At 45.7% G+C, this 24,209-nt stretch overlaps 1 long non-coding RNA gene across 1 annotated transcript; it reads left to right on the top strand.

Moving 5' to 3' along the window:
• LOC116970672 lies at positions 1 to 21,177 on the top strand. The gene is made up of 3 exons (XR_004411254.1): positions 1 to 12; positions 7,939 to 7,941; positions 21,142 to 21,177. It is a non-coding gene; the product is annotated as an uncharacterized LOC116970672 (long non-coding RNA).
• Positions 21,178 to 24,209: the final 3,032 nt, after the last annotated feature.

Below are 24,209 nucleotides of genomic sequence, written 5' to 3'. Positions count from 1 at the left end.
CAATCCCTCCTAGTCCCCGCTAGCGCAGGCAGCACGTCCATCTTGATTTTCGGCGACCTCACATTGCCCACTGTGATGGAAGACATATAACTTTTACCTTCTTCCTCCTTTTCTCCCGTGGTCGGGGCGATTGAAACATCTGCAGTTGGGGTGATCGAAGCTGCCGCAGTCGGCGATCGATGCCCCTGCAAGTGGGGCGATTGAGGCTCCTGCGATTGGGGTGGTCGTAGCTCCTGCGGTTGGAGCTCCCGAAGTCGATCCTTAACAAAGGGACCACCAGCTCCACCATGTTAGGCCGAAGTGTGTACGGAGATATGTTACGGAAAAAGTTGCATCTCCGTCGAGGGAAGAGCTAAAAAAAAGTTTCCACCTACCCCTGCATAATACAAAACTAAAGATACACTAAAACATACAAATAAAACAGACTAAAACAACAAAAGGAGAAAGGGACAAGGCAGGCTGCTGGTGAGGCTGCCACTTACGGCGTTTTGAACACTTTCAAGTGTTGAATCCAAGTTTATGCATCCAGTCTGACTGGGAATTCTAATTGTTTTAAACTTAGTTCAGCTGGTTTGTTCGTATTAAGTTTTAATCCAATGCATGGTTGAAATATTATTTGTTGTAAGAATAGTACAAGTACGTTGCACCATTCATAAAACAATGTTTGGGCGTTGTTACTCATGTGCATACTTTCCCATTACTTTAATAGTATTTCCATGTCTCCAAGAAATGCTAACAATGTTCTAGCAGTGTTTATTTGAAGAAATTCAAATTGTTAGTGATTTATAGGTTTTCTGACTCCTCAAAGAGTTGTCTATCATGTGGGGAGCAAGGTTTAAGTGAGGCAGAATACAACTGCTGCTGTTTAGCAAAACAGGTTTCCTAGGAAGGAACTGCAGATGCTGGTTTGCACCGAAGATCGACACAAAAAGCTGGAGTAACTCTGTGGGTCAGGCAGCATTGCTGGAGGAAAGGAATGGGTAATGTTTTGCAGCGAGACCCATTTTCAGACCTATCTGGTGACTGGAGGAATAACAAAAAAGACACTGAATGATACTTGCTGGATCCCTGCGTGAAGAACAGATACATTCTTGCTGCCATATAATTTGATTTATTTTAAAGTATTTCTATTGCTGTTGTGCTTAAGTTTGAAGATGCGGACTCTTCCTTCCAAACCAAAATGTCAACTTTTGATTCAATGGTAGTCTTTTTATATTTGGGTATACAGACCTATCTGAAGAAGGGTCTTGACCCGAAACATCACATATTTCATTTCTGCAGAGATGCTGTCTGACCTGCGGAGTTATTCCAGCATTGTGTGTCTATCTTCCTAGAGGAGCTTCATTGATGAAGAAACCAATGGAAAGAGATAAAAGGTACACAAAAATGCTGGAGAAACTCAGCGGGTGCAGCAGCATCTATGGAGCGAAGGAAATAGGTGACGTTTCGGGCCGAAACCCTTCTTCAGAAAGAGATAAATGTTAGTTAACAAACTTATTTTAAATTCACATCTGTGTGGTGGGTGCTACTGGCAAAACTCTGCTTTTACTGCCCATTTATAATTGCTATTGAGAACCTGCCTTTTTGAAAAATTATAGTCCTTCTGGTAAGGATTCTGCAATTGGATCCTCGACTTCCTCATTGACAGACCACAGTCTGTTCGTATTGGTGGAAATGTGTCAGCCTCGATAACAATCAGCACGGGAGCACCTCAAGGCTGCGTGCTCAGCCCCCTGCTGTCCTCACTCTATACACATGACTGCGTAGCCAATCACAGTGCGAACTCCATCATCAAGTTCGCTGACGACACCACTGTTGTGGGGCGTATCACTGATGGGGATGAGTCAGAGTATAGAAGAGAGATCGAGCAACTGTCCATATGGTGCCAGCGCAATAACCTGGCCCTCAACACCAGCAAAACCAAGGAACTGATTGTGGACTTTGGAAGGAGTAGGAGGGGGACCCACAGCCCCATTTATATCAACGGGTCGATGGTTGAAAGGGTCAAGAGCTTCAAATTCCTGGGCATGCACATCTCTGAAGATCTTTCCTGGTCCGAGAACACTAATGCAATAATCAAGAAAGCTCATCAGCGCCTCTACTTCCTGAGAAGATTACGAAGAGTCGGTTTGTCAAGGAAGACTCTCTCTAACTTCTACAGGTGCACAGTAGAGAGCATGCTGACCGGTTGCATCATGGCTTGGTTTGGCAATTTGAGCGCCCTGGAGAGGAAAAGACTACAGAAAGTAGTAAACACTGCCCAGTCCATCATCGGCTCTGACCTTCCTTCCATCGAGGGGATTTATTGCAGTCGCTGCCTCAAAAAGGCTGGCAGTATCATCAAAGAACCACACCATCCTGGCCACACACTCATCTTCCTGCTACCTTCAGGTAGAAGGTACAGGAGCCTGAAGACTGCAACAACCAGGTTCAGGAATAGCTACTTCCCCACAGCAATCAGGCTATTAAACCTGGCTTGGACAAAACTCTGATTATTAATAACCCATTTTCTGTTATTTGCACTTTATCAGTTTATTTATTCATGTGTGTATATATTTATATTATGGTATATGGACACACTTATCTGTTCTGTAGTAAATGCCTACTATGTTCTGTGTGCTGAAGCAAAGCAAGAATTTCATTGTCCTATACAGGGACACATGACAATAAACTCACTTGAACTTGAACTTGATTGAGTGGGGTGTTTCAGGAATTGTTTGTATCACACAATGACGAAGGAAAGACAAACTATTTCCATATTAACATAACGTGTGATAGGTAGTATAGGGTGCCTACAGGTGGGAGAGCATTCCGGAGTTTTTCTCTGGTTGTTCTTGGTTTCAGAAGTTACAGTTTTGGGAGAGGAGTCTAGGTGAGTTTCTACAACACATGGCACATTTTGCATCTATTGCGCAGTACTGGAAGGAATGAATTTGTACTATGATGGCTGGGATACCAATTAAGTGGCTGTCCTATTCTTCTTGTTGTTGTTGGACTACAATGAGTATTGTTTGAGCCAAGTCCACGGGTTCCTGAAAGTGGCAACACAAGTAGATGGAGTAGGAAAGAAGGTGCATGGTATGCTTGCCTTCATCAGTCAGGACATTTAGTATAATTGAGTATGGAAGTACTGTTGCGACTGTATAGGACATTGGTCAGGCTGCATTTGTAGTATTGTGGGCATTTCTGATCACTCCAATACAGGAAGTTTGAAAAGAGTGCAGAAGAGGTTTTCCAGAATGCTTAAGGGGAGACCTGATAGAAGTATATCAAATCATGAGAGGCATAGAAAGGATAGAAAGTCAGGACCTTTTTCCCAGGGTGGAAATGTCAAAGACTAAGGGCATAACTTTAAGGTGAGAGGGGCAACATTTAAAAGAGATGCACAGGGCTATTTTTTGACTTAGTGCATAATGTCTGCCTGGAATGCACTGCCACAGGTGGTGGTGGAGGCAGATATGATAATGGCATTTAAAGACTTTTAGATAGACACATGGAAATGCAGGGAATGGGGGGTTATGGACCATGTACAAGCAGAGTATGTACAACTAAAATAAGTAATTTGGCATCATGTTCAGTCGGAACTATGAGCCAAAGGCCCTCTTCTGTTGCTGTCCTAATCTATCTTCTGTAAGGTGCGGGAGGATTCGTTGTGGGGCACCCAACATGCTGGGATCTATGTAGATAGCATGTTTAGTGATGTATGATGCCACACATGAAGAGTGCACAGGCAGAAAGGAATGGGTGTTTTCCAGACACAGTAGAAGAAGGGAGGTAGTGCAGGATCCTTGACTGTCATCCACATCTCTGTCAGCTTTTGTACTTGGGATATTGCTGGAGTATATGATTTATGAGGTGAAAGCTTCAGTCAAACCACAGTGTTCCAACCCGAAACATCACCTGTTCCTTTTCTCCAGAGATGCTGCCTGCTCCGCTGAGTTGCTCCAGCATTTTATGTCTGCGGTGTATGTCTACAGCTCGGTATAACCAGCATCTGCTGTTCCTTTCTACACATTTTGTCTGCTCCACTCCAAAAGCTCCTCAAGGTATGCTTACTTTGAAGAAGTAAGCATACCTTCCTCTTTCTGATGAGAGATAAGGAGACTGAAGAAGGGTTCCGACCTTAAAAAATCACCTGTTCCTTTTCAGCAGAGATGCTGCCTGACCCACTGAGTTGCTCTACATTGTGTCTATCCATGCCATCATAGTCGCTCAGGAAGAGAGAAAAAGGATTGGGAGCGCTAAATTTACTGGAGATTCACTTGTGAAGAGAGCAGACAGGCATTTCTGCATTCATGTTTCCAGCATGTTATGTCACCTTTTGCTGTGTTGAAGGGTGACTCAGAACAGCTGCAGAATCCCCTGAAGAAGGAGGATTAACTATCACTGGCCATGGTGCATATTAGTTCCAATGATATAGGTAAAAAAACAATGCAGCCCTACAATATGAATGTGGTGAGCAAGGAAGTATACTTTAAAAATATGACCTTAAAGGTAGTAATATCAGGGTTATGACCAGAGGACTGAGACGTCTGAGACCAAGGATTGCGTGGGTATTCAATATTTTCAAACGACAGGGAAAAGGGAAAATGAACTGAGAAGTGCTGCTGATTAAAGAGTTTATTATAAAAGAGAATGCTATTAGAACGAATATGTGGAATCTGCATTGGTTGAACTAAGAAAAATCTAGGGACAGAAAATCTTAGTGGGAATTGTATGCAGAATGTGGAGGAACTGCTAGAGTGTATACAGCTTTGTATTCTAGAACAATGCATTGAGAAACCGATGAGAGAGATTACTGTTCTGGACTGGTATTGTATAATGAGAACGTTTTAGAATAGAATAGAATAGTTTCTTTATTGTCATTGCAACATGAACCATGTACAACAAAATTAAAAAATGTCAGCCAGTCAGTGCACCATTCAAACATTTCTAAAAGCTAACGATACATACAAGGTAAAATATTTAAAAAAAAGATAAACAACTAAAATAAATATGAAAATAGCACGCATAAACACCCAACCCTACATCCTTCTGTGGATTTCACAGTGTACCACAGTCCCTTAGTATGTATCGCCCCTGCGTTCCTTGGCAGCTACATTTAGTGCCTTTATAGCAGTGGGGTAAAAACTGTTTTTAAGTCTGTTTGTCCTTGTCCTTGTAGATCTGTACCATTTACCTGACGGCAACAGTTCAAACAGGGAGTGTCCGGGGTGGGAAATGTCCTTTATAATACTCTGGGATTTTGTGATGCAGCGGGAACTGTGTAAGTCCTCCAAGGTAAGGAGAGGGCAGCCGACAATCCTCTGGGCGTTGTCAATGGTCCTCTGGAGCGCTTTCCTCTGAGCCGCTGTGCAGCTGGTGTACCACACGCATACACAGTATGTTAGGATGCTCTCAATGGAGCACCGATAAAAGGACAGCAGCAGTCTCTGAGTGATGTTATTCTTCCTGAGCACCCTCAGGAAGTGCAGTCTCTGCTGGACCTTTTTCAGCAGCGCAGAGGTGTTCACGCTCCACGTCAGGTCCTCCTCAATATGGATTCCCAGGAAGCGGAAATCCGCCACCCTCTCCACACAGTCCCCTCTGATAATTAATGGTACCATGTCCGTTTTATTCTTCCTGAAGTCTATTATTATTTCCTTTGTCTTTAAGGTGTTGAGGAGCAAGTTATTTTCTCCACACCACACTGTCAGCTGCTCCGCCTCATCCCGATAGGCGTACTCGTCCCCCCCGGAGATGAGTCCCACCACCGTAGTGTCATCCGCAAATTTGACAATGGTGTTGCTGTGGTGGGCGGGGGTGCAGTCATGTGTGTAGATGGTGTAGAGCAGGGGGCTCAGCACGCAGCCCTGTGGAGAGCCGGTACTGAGGCTGAGGGCCGTGGATGTGTGATGGCCCACTCTGACTCTCTGGCTGCGACCCGACAGGAAGCTATTTATCCACATGCAGGTGGAGTGTGGAAGTCCCAAGTCCCCCAGTTTGTCCACCAGTTTGTGGGGAAGGATGGTATTAAAAGCAGAGCTGTAGTCCACAAAGAGCATCCGCACGTAGCTCCCCCGCTGCTCCAGGTGGGACAGTGCAGCATGGAGAGCTGTGGCTACAGTGTCCTCTGTAGATCTGTTCGCTCTGTACGCAAACTGGTGGGGGTCAAAGCTTCGGGGCAGGAGTGATGTGATATGACCCCGGACCAGTTTTTCAAAACACTTCATCACCACTGGTGTGAGTGCGACTGGCCGGTAGTCGTTGAGGCTGGAAATGTGTTTTTTTTTTTTGGGCAAGGGGACTATGGTTGCGGACTTCAGACAGGGTGGAACAGTGGACTGGGCCAGAGACTGGTTGAAAATCCTCGTACAGACTCCAGCCAGCTGGTCTGCGCAGTCCTTCAGCACGCGTCCAGAGACGCCGTCGGGTCCAGTAGCCTTCCTTGGATTGATGGCCCGCAGCGTGCGCCTCACCTCATGCTCCTCTATCTTGAGGGTTAAGCTGCTGTGGACCATGTGGTGTGATGTGGCTGTCTCGGGTGGTTCCACTTCAAAGCGAGCAAAGAAGAGGTTCAGCTCCTCTGCCAACGAGGCGTCACCTTCAGCAGCTCCAAGGTTTGTCTTGTAGTTGGTGAGATACTGGATCCCCTGCCACACCTGCCTGCTGTTGTTACTGTCCAGGTGGTCCTCTATCTTCCTCCTGTAGTCTGATTTGGCCTCTCTGATGCCTCTCTTCAGGTTAGCTCGGGCCGTGCTGTATAACGCCCTATCGCCAGACCTAAAAGCGGTGTTCCTCTCTTTTAACAGCCGCTGGACCTCCCGGGTCATCCAGGGCTTCTGGTTGGGGTAGACCCGGATGCGTTTGTCCACTGTGACCGTGTCCATGCAGTTTTTAATGTAACACAGTACACTGTCTGTGAACAACTCCAGGTCCCGGTGTTCAAACACATCCCAGTTGGTCCTGTCGAAGCAGTCCTGCAGCTGCTGAGATGCACCATCAGGCCAGGTTGTGATGGTCTTTGTGATGGTAGGAGCGGTTTTCCTGAGGGGGGCATATGCAGGAATTAAAAGCAGGGACATATGGTCCGACTGACCCAGGTGTGGTAGTGGTCTAGCCCTGTAGCCCAGCTTGATGTTGGAGTAGACCTTGTCCAGTGTGTTAGCTCCTCTTGTAGCACATTTAACATGCTGGTAGAATTTGGGGAGCATTTTCTTCAAGTCCGCGTGATTAAAGTCCCCTGCTATGATGTGAACACCATCAGGATATATGCTCTGTTGACTGCTAGTGCTACCATACAAATGTCCGATAGCCGAGTTAGCATTAGCATCCGGTGGTATGTACACAGCAGTTATCATGACAACAGTAAACTCTCTAGGGAGATAAATGGGCCTGCATTTAACAGTCACATACTCCAGGTTCGGGGAGCAGTGACTGTCCACAATCACTGTGTTTGTACACCAGGTGTTGTTCACATACACACAGAGCCCTCCTCCTCTGCTCTTACCAGAGTCTCTTGTCCTGTCATGCCGCTGTGCTGTGTAGCCTGCTAGCTCGATAGCAGAGTCCGGAATGAATGAATGAAGCCAGGTCTCCGTGATCAACAGGATACAGCTGTCCGTCACGGCGTTGTTAGCTGCAGTCTGTAGCCTCAGTTCATCCATCTTGTTAGCGAGGGATCTGGCATTCGTGAGAACCAGGCTGGGAAGCGGTGGTTTGAGTGGCTGCCTCTGTAGCCTGGCCAGCGCGCCGGCCCTGCCACCTCGCTTTTGCCTTCTCTCTCTGCGCCGTCTTCGCCTCCTCCCCGCGGGGATGGTGATCCACGGAGAGTCGGGGCTCCTCGCTATGTCCGCCGGGATCTTGTATGAGGGTACAAACTCGGCGGTAACCCCCCGTTCGCGACCGGCTCCAATCCTAAGAAGATCCTGCCGGCCGTAGACGTTGTTCGCCCGACAGTAAGTACACAGGGCACAAAACAACACGCACACATACACAAAAAACACGAAGCACTCACCGGGAGGACATCGAGCTGCTGCAACTGTGTGCGCCGCCATTAAACAGCAAATCTGTTTGTGTGAGGCCCCTACGAGATAAACAACCTTAATATGGCAACATTCTTTATTAAGATGGAACGTGACAGAGTTGATTCTGCGATTAGGGTAATGAATCTAACTAAAGGAAACCAAAATGTTATGATTCAAGAATTGGCGAAGGTAGGTTGACACTGTTACTTATGGGGTTGATGATGGATTGGCAATGACAAACATTTAAGCAGATTACAGATGAACTGTAGGAATTACTTGTCCTTTGTGCCATGAAAATAAAACAGAAGGCATGATTCATCCGGAGCTAACAAATAAAATTAGAGACAGGAGGAGACATATAGGTTTATCTGAATAAGCAACAATTTTAAGGACTGGGAAAATAGGATCAAGAGATTAATTGGGATGGGAAAGAAAACCAGCAGGAACAAAAGAGCTTCTGAAGAAACGTTGATAGAAAAAGATTAATAAAGACAAATGTGGGCCCCTTACAGCCAGCAACAGGGGATTTATAATGGGAAACAAAGAAACGATAGAGCATTTGAGCAAATACAAAGTAGGATGCAAATAATCTGCCAGAAATGTTAAAGGAGGTAACCTCCAGTGAGAGGGAGGTCCTCATTATCAGTAGTGAAATAGTGTTAGAGCAACTGAGAGGATTGAGCCAATAAAACCCCAAGGCCCAATAATTTGTATCCCATAGTACTAGAAATGTTTAGTAGCATTGATGCACTGGTGGTTATTTTTCAACATTATTTCAACTCAGCATCAATTCTTATGTATTAGAGGGTGGCTAATGTGATCCCACAATTTTAAAAAGGGGGGGGGGGAAGAGGGGGGGGGGGAGGGGGAGGGGGGAGGGGAGGGGAGGGGGGGGAGGGGGAGGGGGGTGGGGGGGGGAGGGGGAGGGGGGAGGGGGAGGGGGGTGGGGGGGGAGGGGCAGGGGGGGGGAGGGGAGGGTGGGGGGGGGGGGGGGGGGGGGGGAGGGGGGGGAGGGGGAGGGGAGGGAGGGGAGGGGGGGGAGGGGGGGGACAGTAAACTATAGATGTTTAGCTTAGTCAGTAGTGGCAAAATCGTTTGAGACCATTGTTAAAGATGTAATGGAGCACTGAGAAAACACGATCAGTCAAAGTCAGCAGACGTTAATGAAATGGAAATCATGCCTAATAAACACACTGGATTTTTTGAGGATGTAACATAGTGAATGGGGAGAGCAGGAGGACATGGTGCATTTAGGCTGTGACCCGAGCATCAAAAATCCATTTTCGTGACCCACATCTCGGAACTACAAGATATTTTCCACAGATTTAGATGAAATATAATTGAGAAAGAAATCATAACTCGTCAGTGCCGAAAGTTGTACATTAAATAATTAAACTAATTAGAAAATGAGATCGGGAAAGTAAGCGCCAACTGATGGCCAATGCCCATATTACACCTTGGGCAGCCCATTTCCGTGTTGCAGTCCATTTAAATTCTATATTATTATACCTATTATATATACATATACTGTATATATGACTTGTAAATATGACTGTAATCATATATAATTAAGTATAATTATATTATATAAAAATAATATGATGAATATAATTGTGAGGTATTTTTACGACACTGTCGCAGAGGTCCTGCTCCTAAACCAGCCTAATTAATTAGTGAGGGCAGTTCTTGTGGGTTCTTCCCTTTACTGAACCCCACTGACTGCCAGTGTGCAGAAAGGGGAGGTCACGGCCATAGTGGGACTGGGGCAGTTCCAGGCTGGGGGACAGTCCTGCAAGGCATCTTCCAGTCACTTTAATAGGAAATGTAATGAGACTGTAGCAGAGGTCTCAGGTTTTAAGGGCTCATGAACCTGCTTAATTAAAGGGTCAGGACAAATCCTCTTGGTACCCCCATTTACTGAACCCCACTGACTGCCACAGTGGGGAGAGTGGGGGTAATGGCCATAGTGGGACTGGGGCAGTGCCAGGCTGGGTGACAGACCTGTAAGAGACCTGTCTTATTTCTGATGTAAATATCTCCCCCCCCCCCCCCCCTGCCCATGGTGCCTTTGCAAATGAGGGCTATCACCTTTAACCTAAAATAACCCTAAAAGTGTTGCATTGTTTAAGTATCTGTAGTTTGTGTGTGTGTGTCTGTGTATACCTGTCAAACGTGTATCTGTGGATGTGTGGATGTAAGTGTGTATGTATGTGTGGCTGGATGTATGTGTGAATGGATGGATGTGTGCATGTATGTGTGGATGTGTATGTGGATATATGTGTGTGGATGTATGTGTGTGCATGGATGTGTACATGCATGTCTGCGTGCGGATGGATGTGTGGATGTGTGTGTGTGCGGATGTGTGTGTGCATGCATGGAAGTGTGCGTACGGATGGATGTGTGTGTGGATGCTTGTATGTATGTATGTATGTGTGGATGACTGGGTGGACTGTCACACTGTCATTCACCAGCATGCCATTATCATAATTCACTCATTGTTTAAATAATTTGACCAAATAAACAGTGAAACGATTGACATTAAATTAAAACTTTATATAATCATTTATTTCCCCAATTTATTTGTTTACATTATATCTGATCGTCATCTGAATATTCTTCATCAGATTACAAGTCTTTTGATAAGTCCATTGATAAGTTAGTTCAAGTGGAGGGTCAGGCAGAGGCTACAAAAAAAAAAACATCTCATAGTCATTACGGCTGCATGGACTTCAATTCATAAAATTTCAACCTCTTCTTAATGTTAATGAGAATAAGACTGTTACTACCAGAGATAAATTAGTTCAAGTTCAAGTTCACATACACCAATTTATTTCTACATAAACATCAGCCATTTCTGACCATTTCTCACTGATGGAAGCCTATAAAGTGCAATCAATATTCCTCCGTTTTTCTCCAGTGGTCGGGGCCTGGAAACTACCGCTACGGACGGCACTATGTCCAGCCTCCCCTCCCGCGGAGATGATCCAAACACACTCCGCGTCTCCGCGTTCGCGAATCGGCCGCTTCTTAACGGAGACCGCGGTCGCGGTCGGAGCACTTTTACTTGGTGAGTGATCGCAGGCAGCTCCGAGATTAGATGTTAAAGACTTATTAGACTACAACAAGCTGGCATTAGTGAAAATGTTTAATTTACTTTGTTATGGATACACGTAGTTTAGGCCCTCAAATTCGTGAATGAATGAATGAGTGAATGAATGAGTGAATGAATGAGTGGATGAATGAATGAGTGGATGAATGTATGAATGAGTGAATGAATGAATGAATGAATGAATGAATGAGTGAATGAATGAATGAATGAGTGAATGTACACTCCAAATCTCATTTTTTCACATTATAAAAGGGTGCAATTAAATTAATTAAAGATAGATAGATAAATACTTTATTAATCCCCTTATTCAGGGGAAATTCTGATGTCCATGCAGCACACTAATAAAAAATACAACACAGTATTCATAAAAGAATTCAACACCAAAACATCCCCCCACAGTGATTCCCACTGTGGGGGAAGGCACAAAGTCCAGTCCCCATCCCCTTGTCCACCTTGTCCACCCAAAGTCGGGCCCAATTGAGGCCTCCACAGTCGCCGCCATGGCGCCCGATGTTCTCGCCGGGTGATGGTACGCCGGCGTCGGGAGAACCCCCAGCAGCTTGGGGTGCCAGGAACGACCGCCTTCCCACCGGAGCCTGCGGCTTCCAAGCCAACAGACCACGCCAGACGGAGCTCCGCACACTGGTGATCTCGGCGAGATGCAAGTTCAAAAAAGTTCAAACGTCGCAGCCGGCCGCTCCACAGCTGGCGGCTCCATGATGTTTTTTTCTCGGCGGTCCCAGCATACTGGAGTCCCAGCGCGGCGACCCAGGAAAGGCATCGCCCGCTCCGCAATAGCGCTCCAGCGCTGCACTGCCGCCAAAGCCGATGTTCTGCGCCGCCAACGCCGACGTTCTGCGCCGCCGCCAACGCTGATGTTCTGGCCAGGTCCCCTCAGGGAAACGTCGCTCCAGGACCCGCTGGTAGGCCGCGAGGACAGGTCGAAGACGCTGCTCGGAGGAAGGCAACCCCTCCGACCAGGTAGGGACTTAGAAAAGCAGTTTCCCCCTTCCCCCCACACATAAAAGATTTAGACCCCCTGACTGTACATTTAACGTACTAAAAATAATAAAACAGAAGGGGAAAAAACGGACAGCTGCAGGACAGGCAGCCGTTCATACAGACAAAGTAACAGACAAAGTCCATACAGATTAATTTTCATAAATTCAGACTTTAGATCTTACCTTTCAGTTCCAGTTGATTCACAATGTTTCACTGGTTTCACGACTTGGCTGTCTTCTTTGTGTTGCAGCACCTCAGCAGCGACTTTGCTTTCAAGGCTTTCTTCCACTTCTATCCACTTAGCTGCACATTCTTCAGACTTCTTAATGCTTTTCTCACTAAATTCAATTACCCTGCTGCAAGTTTCCACGACATATATTCCACAGAACAACAAATAACCTTCATCGGAATCTCCAGTAAAACAGGCATCAGTAGAAGTACTCTCAGCCATGGTGTGCTCTCTGCCTAGCTAGCCTGAAACAAAGCATGTGATTGGCCAACTGGCGTCTGATTCAATGTTAAACGTGCTTTGATTGGACTAAACATATCCGAAAATTTTCAATGTTTCCTCTAATTTAATAAAAATGTGCCAGTTTTGTTCTTGACGAGTTTCAGGGATGATTTATATAATATTTTTACACAATAATATTTCATGTTGTTCCGTGATTTGGGTCATGAAACTGCACAAAAAAGCTCCTCGGCCCACAGCCTAATTGGGACTTTTGGCAGGATTTCAATGAAGTCCCACAGAAGAGATAACAATGCATAATTAAAGCCCAAGGGATTGTGGGTAATATACTGACATGGATAGAGAAATGGTTGGCTGACAGGAAACAAAGAATGGGAATATACCATCCTTTTCCACGAGGCAGGCCGAGCCGAGTGGGGAAATGCAGTATTTAGTGCTTAGAATACGTACAATTATTCAAAATATAAATTAAAGATTTAGATGAGAGAATTGTATAATCGTTCCAAGTCAGCAGACAACACAAATGTGTCTGGGAGTGTGAGCTGCGAGGAGGATGCTAAGAGGCTTCAGTATGATTTGGACAGGTTGATGGAGTGGGCAAATGTATGGGAGATGTAGGCAGTGTGAAATGATGCACCTTGGCGGCAAAAACAGGAAGGCAGATTACTATCTGAATGTGCTAGATTAGGACAGAGGGAGTTGGTTTAAAATATAAGCATGTAGCTGTTGCTGGCCGTTAAGAATTTAAATGGTTTGTTGGTCTTCGCAGTGGGAGGATTTAAGTACAGGAGCACAACAGAGAACAAACAGTAGAGCACAGGAATATTCTGTGCTGAACCTGATGACAAGACTCTAAAAGTCTCTTAAATGCCACTATTGTTTCTGCCACCACCACCACCCCCGGCATCATGTTCCAGGCACTTATCACCATCTGTGTAAAAAAAAAAAACTTGCTCTACACATCTTCTTTAAACTTTACCCTTCTCACCATAAAGCTACGCCCTTTAGTTAGTATTTGATATCTCCTCCCTGGGGGGGGAAAGGTTCTGACTGTCTAGCCTATCTATGCCTCTCATAATTTTATACATTTCTATCAGGTATCAGAGGAGAAATATCTTCATCCAAAGAGTGGAAAACTGTAGAAGGCAACTGCGGCAAAATCATTAACTTTATTCGAGAAGGGATAAGATATAGTTTTAACGGCTGAAAACATAGAAACATAGAAATTAGGTGCAGGAGTAGGCCATTCGGCCCTTCGAGCCTGCACCGCCATTCAATATGATCATGGCTGATCATCCAACTCAGTATCCCGTACCTGCCTTCTCTCCATACCCTCTGATCCCCTTAGCCACAAGGGCCACATCTAACTCCCTCTTAAATATAGCCAATGAACTGGCCTCGACTACCCTCTGTGGCAGGGAGTTCCAGAGATTCACCACTCTCTGTGTGAAAAAAGTTCTTCTCATCTCGGTTTTAAAGGATTTCCCCCTTATCCTTAAGCTGTGACCCCTTGTCCTGGACTTCCCCAACATCAGGAGCAATCTTCCTGCATCTAGCCTGTCCAACCCCTTAAGAATTTTGTAAGTTTCTATAAGATCCCCTCTCAATCTCCTAAATTCTAGAGAGTATAAACCAAGTCTATCCAGTCTTTCTTCATAAGACAGTCCTGACATCCCAGGAATCAGTCTGGTGAACCTTCTCTGCACTCCCTCTATGGCAATAATGTCCTTCCTCAGATTTGGAGACCAAAACTGTACGCAATACTCCAGGTGTGGTCTCACCAAGACCCTGTACAACTGCAGTAGAACCTCCCTGCTCCTATACTCAAATCCTTTTGCTATGAAAGCTAACATACCATTCGCTTTCTTCACTGCCTGCTGCACCTGCATGCCCACTTTCAATGACTGGTGTACCATGACACCCAGGTCTCGCTGCATCTCCCCTTTTCCTAGTCGGCCACCATTTAGATAATAGTCTGCTTTCATGTTTTTGCCACCAAAATGGATAACCTCACATTTATCCACATTATACTGCATCTGCCAAACATTTGCCCACTCACCCAGCCTATCCAAGTCACCTTGCAGTCTCCTAGCATCCTCCTCACAGCTAACACTGCCCCCCAGCTTAGTGTCATCCGCAAACTTGGAGATATTGCCTTCAATTCCCTCATCCAGATCATTAATATATATTGTAAATAGCTGGGGTCCCAGCACTGAGCCTTGCGGTACCCCACTAGTCACTGCCTGCCATTGTGAAAAGGACCCGTTTACTCCTACTCTTTGCTTCCTGTTTGCCAGCCAGTTCTCTATCCACATCAATACTGAACCCCCAATGCCGTGTGCTTTAAGTTTGTAAACTAATCTCTTATGTGGGACCTTGTCGAAAGCCTTCTGGAAGTCCAGATACACCACATCCACTGGTTCTCCCCTATCCACGCTACTAGTTACATCCTCGAAAAATTCTATAAGATTCGTCAGACATGATTTACCTTTTGTAAATCCATGCTGACTTTGTCCAATGATTTCACCACTTTCCAAATGTGCTGCTATCCCATCTTTAATAACTGACTCTAGCAGTTTCCCCACTACCGATGTTAGACTAACTGGTCTGTAATTCCCCGTTTTCTCTCTCCCTCCCTTCTTAAAAAGTGGGGTTACGTTTGCTACCCGCCAATCCTCAGGAACTACTCCAGAATCTAAAGAGTTTTGAAAGATTATTACTAATGCATCCACTATTTCTGGAGCTACTTCCTTAAGTACTCTGGGATGCAGCCTATCTGGCCCTGGGGATTTATCGGCCTTTAATCCATTTAATTTACCCAACACCACTTCCCGGCTAACCTGGATTTCACTCAATTCCTCCAACTCCTTTGACCCGCGGTCCCCTGCTATTTCCGGCAGATTATTTATGTCTTCCTTAGTGAAGACGGAACCAAAGTAGTTATTCAATTGGTCCGCCATATCCTTGTTCCCCATGATCAACTCACCCGTTTCTGACTGCAAGGGACCTACATTTGTTTTAACTAATCTCTTTCTTTTCACATATCTATAAAAACTTTTGCAGTCAGTTTTTATGTTCCCTGCCAGTTTTCTTTCATAATCTATTTTTCCTTTCCTAATTAAGCCCTTTGTCCTCCTCTGCTGGTCTCTGAATTTCTCCCAGTCCTCCGGTATGCTGCTTTTTCTGGCTAATTTGTACGCATCATCCTTCGCTTTGATACTATCCCTGATTTCCCTTGTTATCCACGGATGCACTACCTTCCCTGATTTATTCTTTTGCCAAACTGGGATGAACAATTTTTGTAGTTCATCCATGCAGTCTTTAAATGTCTTCCATTGCATATCCACCGTCAACCCTTTTAGAATTAATTGCCAGTCAATCTTGGCCAATTCACGTCTCATACCCTCAAAGTTACCTTTCTTTAAGTTCAGAACCATTGTTTCTGAATTAACAATGTCACTCTCCATCCTAATGAAGAACTCAACCATATTATGGTCACTCTTGCCCAAGGGGGCACGTACAACAAGACTGCTAACTAACCCTTCCTCATTACTCAATACCCAGTCTAAAATAGCCTGCTCTCTCGTTGGTTCCTCTACATGTTGATTTAGATAACTATCCCGCATACATTCCAAAAAATCCTCTTCCTCAGCACCCCTGCCAATTTGATTCACCCAATCTATATGTAGATTGAAGTCACCCATTATAACGGTTTTGCCTTTGTCGCACGCATTTCTAATTTCCTGTTTGATACCATCTCCAACTTCACTACTACTGTTAGGTGGCCTGTACACAACACCCACCAGCGTTTTCTGCCCCTTAGTGTTTCGCAGCTCTACCCATACCGATTCCACATCCTGCAAACTAATGTCCTTCCTTTCCATTGCGTTAATCTCCTCTCTAATCAGCAACGCTACCCCACCTCCTTTTCCTTTCTCTCTATCCCTCCTGAATATTGAATATCCCTGGATGTTCAGCTCCCAGCCTTGGTCACCCTGGAGCCATGTCTCCGTGATCCCAACTATATCATAGTCATTAATAGCTATCTGCACATTCAACTCATCCACCTTATTACGAATGCTCCTTGCATTGAGACACAAAGCCTTCAGGCTTGTTTTTACAACACTCTTACCCCTTATACAATTTTGTTGAAAAGTGGCCCTTTTTGATTTTTGCCCTGGATTTTCCGGCCTGCCACTTTTACTTTTCACCTTGCTACCTATTGCTTCTACCCTCATTTTACACCCCTCTGTCTCTACGCTCACACATTTAAGAAACCCTTTCCCTTTAACTCCATCCTCCACTAGCCCATTCGACACCCCACCCCCCTTATTCAGTTTAAAACCACCCGTGTAGCAGTGGCAAACCTGCCTGCCAGAATGCTGGTCCCACACCTGTTAAGATGCAATCCGTCCCTTTTGTACAGTTCCCCCTTACCCCAAAACAGATCCCAGTGATCTAAGAATCTAAATCCCTGCCCCGTGCACCAGTTCCTCAGCCACACGTTCAGGTCCCGTATCTCCCTGTTCCTGCTCTCGCCAGCACGAGGAACTGGAAGCAAACCGGAGATAACAACCCTGGAGGTCCTGCTTTTCAGCATTTTTCCGAGCTCTCTAAAGTCACGCTGCAGAATATTCATCCCCTTCTTTCCGACATCGTTTGTGCCGACATGCACTACCACTTCCGGATGTTCACCTTCGCCCTTGAGGATTTTCTGCACTCTGTCCGTGACATCCTGGATCCTGGCACCAGGAAGGCAGCACACCATCCTCGCATCCCGTCTGTTGCCGCAGAAACCCCTGTCCGTACCTCTCACAATGGAGTCTCCTACTACAATGGCGTTGCCTGCCTTAGGCCTTTTTGGTTTTGGCTCAACAGCCCTATTCGCATCACAAGCCAGTCCGCCGCCCAGTGTAAACACCTCTTCTGTCCCGACAGCTTCTAAGTGGGTGAACCTGTTCACAAGAGGTACAACACCCAGGGATGTTGGCATTCCATGCTTCCCTCCCGTTCTCACTGTCTCCCACCTTCTCTCTTCCAGTACCTTAGGTGTAACAATCGTACTGTAAGACTTGTCGAGGAACGACTCCGTTTCTCGGACGAACCGGAGGTCATCCACTTGCTTCTCCAGTTCCCCAACACGGCCCTTCAGGAGCTCTACCTGGATGCACTTTTCGCATTTGTGGCAGCCAGAGGCACCAGCGGTGTCCTTGACCTCCCACATACTGCAAGCATCGCACTGAATCAGCTTGCCTGACATCTCCTTCTTTCGTCTCTACCTCTCAAGCGTATTGCGTGGTCTCCTCTCCTCAGCCTCCTCTCCGAAGACTCTCGAGCCAAAGACTCACACTTTTCTCACAGGGCACTTTGACTCTCGAGCCAAAGACTCACACTTTTCTCACAGGGCACTTCACTCACAAGGGCACTTCACTCACTGCCGCTCCCTAAGAGCAGTCTTACTTAAATTGACTGATAAATTGCCTGATTTACCAATTTACAAACCAAATTCCTCAGTTTTCAGCTGTTTTCCCAGCACTGACTCACTTCTCTCCTCCCACTTGGGCTAGAGCCAATCAGTCGTATCTCTTGCTAATCTCCTCCTGCTGCTGCTGTTGTTGCTCCCAAAGCTACAGCAGTTCTGAGTCTAAGGATATGGGGAGAAAGCTGTGCAAGGGACTGAATTTGGATGGTTAGCCACTGTCATACAGATTGCTGGAGCAGGCTAGAAGGGCCAAATGGCCTACTTCCCCTATTTTCTATGTTTCTATGACTCCATTGCCAGCAAAGATCTTATAGCGGTTACTCTCTGTGTAGTTTGCTTGTCCTCCCTGTGAGGAGAATAGGGGGGGGGGGGGAAAGAGGGGGGGGGGGTAGGAAAGAGGGGGGGAGGAAAGAGAGGGGGGGGAGGAAAGAGAGGGGGGGGAGGAAAGAGAGGGGGGGGAGGAAAGAGGCGGGTGGGGAGAAAGAGGGGGGGAGAAAAGAGGGGGGGAGAAAAGAGGTGGGGGGGGGAGAAGAAAGAGGGGGGGGGGGGAGAAACAGAGGGGTGGGGGTGAGAAAAGAGTGGGGGGGGGAGAAAAGACGGGGGGGGAGAGGGAGAAAAGAGGGTGGGGGGAGAGAAAAGAGGGGGGGGGGAGAAAAGGAGGGGGGGTGGGGAGAAAGGGGGGGGGAGAAAGAGGGGGGTGCGGGAGGAAAGCGAAAGGGGGGAGGGAGAGAAGACGGGGGGGAGAGCAAGAGAGAAAGAGGCCGGGGGGGAGAGAAGAGAAGAGGGGGGAGAGAAAGAGGGGGGGGGGAGAGGAGGAAAGAGGGGGGGAGAGAAGAGGGGGGGAGAGAAAGAGGGGGAGAGAGAAAGACGGGGGGAGAGAAAGAGGGGGGAGAGAGAAAGAGGGGGGGGGAGAGAAAGAGGGGGGGGGAGAGAAAGAGGGGGGGAGAAAGAGGGGGGGGGGAGAAAGGGGGGAAAGAGGGGAGGGGAGAGGGGGGGGAGAGAAGAGATGGGTGAGTGAGGGGAGGGAGAGAAAAGGGGGGAGGAAGTGGAGATACTTTTAAGAAGTATAATTAAGTTTAGTGGGCATTTAACCTATAGGATCTTTGATTGCCAGCTCATACTGCCCAATGTTGGATACTCATCCAAACCTTCTGCACAGCCCACCTAAGAGTTACCTAGCCCAAACTGATCCTTGCAAAACTGTCCGTCTGCATGCAGCTCGAGGACACTAAAATAAATCTTGAACATCAATTTTAAATGAAGTTAAGCTTATAGGACGATATTACAATCTATATTACTAAAAGTCTGATCTTGATCCTGTTGTTCTGTATATTGATTTTAGAGAAAAACACTGCCACTTATGGTGATTTTTGGCCATTTTACTCAGAGTCCCCCTCCGCTGTGTAGGACAAGAGGATTTTTCCCATCGATTAAAAATAAAAGAGTTATTAGTGTTTAAAAAATGTTTAGATTCTCTCTCCTGAAGGAAACGCCCCTTCCGGAAGGTCTATAAAACCCGGAAGTGTTGAGTGCCTTAGTCAGTCTCTGCAAGATGGGGGGAGCGAGAGGGTCACGTCTCTCAATCTGAGCTGTGAATAACACTGAACACATGTCAATTAAACTGTGAGTGTGGTTTTACTGACCTTGAGTGCCCTTAATGTGGTTTGAAAATGAAAATGTGGTTGGCATGAAATAAAGCACAGCAAATGGTTGCTGGTGGTGTTTGGTCTGAAATAAAGCACAGCAAATGGTTGCTGGTGGTGTTTGGTCTGAAATAAAGCACAGCAAATGGCTGCTGGTGGTGGATGGTCTGAAATAAAGCACAGCAAATGGCTGCTGCTGGTGGTTGGTGTGAAATAAAGCATGATTAAAAGTCTAAACTAGACAACTTCCTGTTTGCACTGTATATTGATTTTAGATAAAATGCTACCACTTACGGCTGTGATTATTGGCCATCTTACTCAGTCCCTCTCCGCTCATCAGGTGCAGAGGATTCTTCCCATCAATGAAAAATAAATGTGTTATTAGTGTTTAAAAAATATTGAGAATATATCTCCTGTCAATCATGCCCTGAAGGCCACGCCCCTTCTGGTTGGGGGGGGGGGTGTGGTGGGGGGGGGGGGGGGGGGGGGTGGTGGTGGTATTATAAAACCCGGAAGTGTGGGTGTTGCCCAGTCTCTGCAAGATTGGGGAGGGAGAGGTCACGACTCTGTCTGAGCTGGGAATCAACTGAACACACTGAATGTCTACTGAACTGTGAGTGTGGTGTTTATGTGGTGTTTATGTGGTGCTTTGCGGGGTTTTATGGTGGTTTTATGGTGGTTTCACCCTGCTTGAAATGGTATGAAACTGCATTTGAATGTGGTGGCCTTGCACCCTGTATGAAATGGTATGAAACTGCATTTGAATTTGTTAGACGTGCACCCTGCTTGAAATGATATGAAACTGCATTTGAATTTGATGGCCTTGCACCCTGCTTTAAGTGGCATTAAACTGCACTTGAATTTGGTGGCCTTGCACCCTGCTTGAAGTGGCATGAAACTGCACTTGAATTTGGTGGCCTTGCACCCTGCTTGAAGTGGTACGAAAATGCACTTGAATTTGGTGGCCTTGCACCCAGCTTGAAGTGGTCGGAAACTGCATTTAAATTTGGTGGCCTTGGACCCTCGAAACTGCACTTGAATTTGGTGCTTGCACCCTGCTTGAAGTGGCATGAAATTGCACTTGAATTTGGTGGCCTTACACCCTGCTTGAAGTGGCATGAAACTGCACTTGAATTTGGTGGCCTTGCACTCTGCCTGAAGTGGTATGAAACTGCACTTGAATTCGTTGGTCTTGCACTTTGCTTGAAGTGGTATGAAACTGCCCTTGAATTTGGTGGCCTTGCACCCTGCTTGAAGTGGTCAGAAACCACTTGAATTCTGGAAACCAGTCCCTACAGCCCACAATACCCAGAACGTCTCCCCCCCAACACTGGCCACCAATATTGAAATTGGTGGAGAGGTGGAATATTGCATTGGGGGACCAGCCCTCCCATGTGAAAATGGGACCCAACGGGTCCCACTTAGTCTAGACCCTACTATAATTGGCACATTCTTACTATCTTGAGTGGGGGTTAGGATAAATACTTCATTGGGGTCATCAGATGGGCACCGTCCTTCCTTGGAGTTTTGTTGATAGGCCCACGATACCTCCAGAGGGCTCAACAACAACACCTGGCATCCCAGGTGCACTCCCCTCTGTTTTATCCCTCTTGCTGGTCATTTTGCAGCCCTTTTGGAGTCCTTCCTCTTCAGCCACAGCCAGTTGCTGCTTCGCTCGGTAGCCTCTGACAGCAACCTGACGGCTTGCCGGAAGGCCTGTCCTCGAACTCCCATTCACTTCAGGAGTCTGGTTGTTGACATGGCTGCAAACCCTCTATAATCTACTTGGAGCATGGGACCACGGTGGGCATTTTGTGCTTGAAAATATACTTCAAATCAAATTCAATGAACCTGATGACTTTGCTGCTCAGAGTCCTTAGTTCCTTTGTCTCCCTCTGCTCCCTGCTTTATTTCTCATTCCACCAAAGCTGAGAAGTAACTTTACTGTTTATGTATATGAAGCAGGGATGTTGTGAACATGAGCAGAAACGTCCGACTATTCTGAAATAACACCACTGAAAATAAAATGTTTGCAGAAATGTCAATGGGGGTTCTGATTTGCTATTATTGGTATTACATGACCGCACAAAATCAAATCAATTCCTTTGTTGAAAATGACCAGTCTCCCTGTACAGAAAAGAGATCCCCTGCAGGAAAAATGTTCCCGATGTTGGGGGAGTCCAGAACCAGGGGTCACAGTTTAAGAATAAGGGGTAGGCCATTTAGTACCATGCTCTCAAAAAGGTGGCATAACACGAGGAAGTTGACTAGTGTGTGAGTTCTGTTGGGGTATAAAAGCAACAGACTCTTGCTATGTTTATTTGATTGAATATCATAAATATCACATTCTATGGGATGTCAAACTCTAAGTCAGGCCATTTGGTATTTACAGGTGTTTACAATTGACTCTGCTTCCTCCCTCACCTCTTCATTTAATTTGATTATAACAGAGAATATTTTTCTGTGCAACCCATCTGGAAGCCTAAATGTCTCTCCGCAATTCCGGATATTGCATTGCAAACTCCAAACATTGTATTATAAAGGATAGAGTAATTAACAAATGAAAACTTAATTTGCTTTATTATATGCCTTGAAAATATCACGATGATGGTTTTATATTGCTGTGACTAACTTAATTAAATGATCACAATTTTTAATTAATAGTAACCTACCATTACTAAAGATAAGAAACAACATAATTAAAATTGATTAAGCATCTCGTTCTGAGGGCAGAAAATCCCTGATCACAACATTTAAAAGATGATTAAAGAGTGTTGTGCCTAATTATCTGCAAGACTACATTGTCTGAGGTCAGCTCGAGTGCAACGATGGCAAGTTGTAGTGGGACTGAAATCATGTTTTTTTCCCAGAAACGCTTGGGTTTTAGAGCATGTTTTCCAGAATCAAAATGTAAAAATTACAAATGTATGTAAGGAAAGATATCGAGAAAATGTGATTCAAGTGAAGGCATTGTGCCAACAATTGCTGGGGAAATGTTCCTCCAGCTGTTGAAATCTAGGACATGGGTTGGAGATGAGAAGGAATTTTTTTTCCCAAAGGCAAGTGAACATTTGGAATTCTCTACCCTAGAATGCTGTGGGGGCTGAACCAGTGATTTTATTTTATGCTGCAACATGGATACGTTTGATCTTTAGGGAAATCAAGGTTTATGGACAACATGCAGGAAAGTAGAATGTAAGTCAAAATCAGATCAGCCATATTCCTGACAAATGGAAGGGAAGTCTCAAGGGTCTACTTATTCTACTCCTGTTCCTATCTCTTTTGTTAGTATAATCAGTGACAAGTTTAACCAAACAATGTGTAAAGTACCAGAAAGTAAGTAACGCACATATAATGGAAGAAGAAATGCTTTGGTTCTGCTCTGTTATATATTTGGATTCCACCATAAGAAGTGTATTTAAAGGGCCTGTCCCACTCATGTGACTTTTCAGCGACTGTCTTCGACCTTCAAGCTCGAGGGCACTCGCCTGAAAAACCTCTAACTGGATCAATCGTCAGCGATGAAACTGTGAGCCAGATCGACCGTCTATGTGTGTGCGTGCGCACACACATACACACACAGCAAAGGCGGGGCCAGGGAAAGTGGGGGAGCGCTGTCTGAAATTCACACCCGCTATGAACAGGAAGGTAAAAGATGGCTGGCACAGTTCGGTAAGTTCATTAGAGAGCGCGGAGAGGGGGGGGGGGGGGGGGGAGAGGGGAGAGGGGAGGTAGTCCCAAGAACGAGTGGAGACAATTTTAAGAAGCCAGACAATGTTTAATAAAATTTAGCGGGCATTTACAATTACAAGTCGGTTTACTTACCTTTTTTTTTCAACGAGCTTTACCTTCGACTACCTTCGATTAAATACGATTGACTGACTACCTACTAATAGCATTATGACCTACTACGACCTATCTCAACTAATCTCATGAGTAAAAAATATCTATTTTTCCCATGGCAACCTTTTTTTTACTTGCGGGCATTTTTTAACATGTTAAAAAATACGCCGCGACCTAGCTGAGGCCTCGAGCACGCTGGGACTACTCTCGAGCATGAAGGAGAGTTACAAAGACCTCCTAGGACCTCGTGTCGACCATTCTGCGAGTATGAGTCGAGGGCAAACTCGTCTGAACTCGCGATTTAGGTCGCCGCGCTGGCCCCTTAAAGATCTGAAAATGAGTCTTCAACTCAGTCATTCCAACTATGCTGAAATCTCTTTAGAATGGTGCTGGAAGCCAAGAGCTTGCATATATCTATATGTTATTGACTTCAAATTCTTGACCAATACTTAATAGTGGAAATGGCATTGTGTGTATGCAATTAATCATTCCATATTGGAGCTTGCAGAGATCTTCTTGGACTCTCTTATTTCAACTTAATGAATGGAATTTCTCAGGCTGACCATTTTTCAGTGGAATCCCTGTTCCCCTCTTTGATTTGTTTAAAGCCATGCCTAAAATCTAATTATCTGAATAAAGAAATCACTCGCTGGTA

This window comes from Amblyraja radiata, chromosome 3, assembly GCF_010909765.2.
Source record: "Amblyraja radiata isolate CabotCenter1 chromosome 3, sAmbRad1.1.pri, whole genome shotgun sequence".
NCBI classification, from domain to species: Eukaryota; Metazoa; Chordata; class Chondrichthyes; order Rajiformes; family Rajidae; genus Amblyraja; species Amblyraja radiata.
The sequence above is the reverse complement of the archived record's forward strand: the minus strand, read 5'-3'. Positions and strand labels throughout refer to the sequence as shown.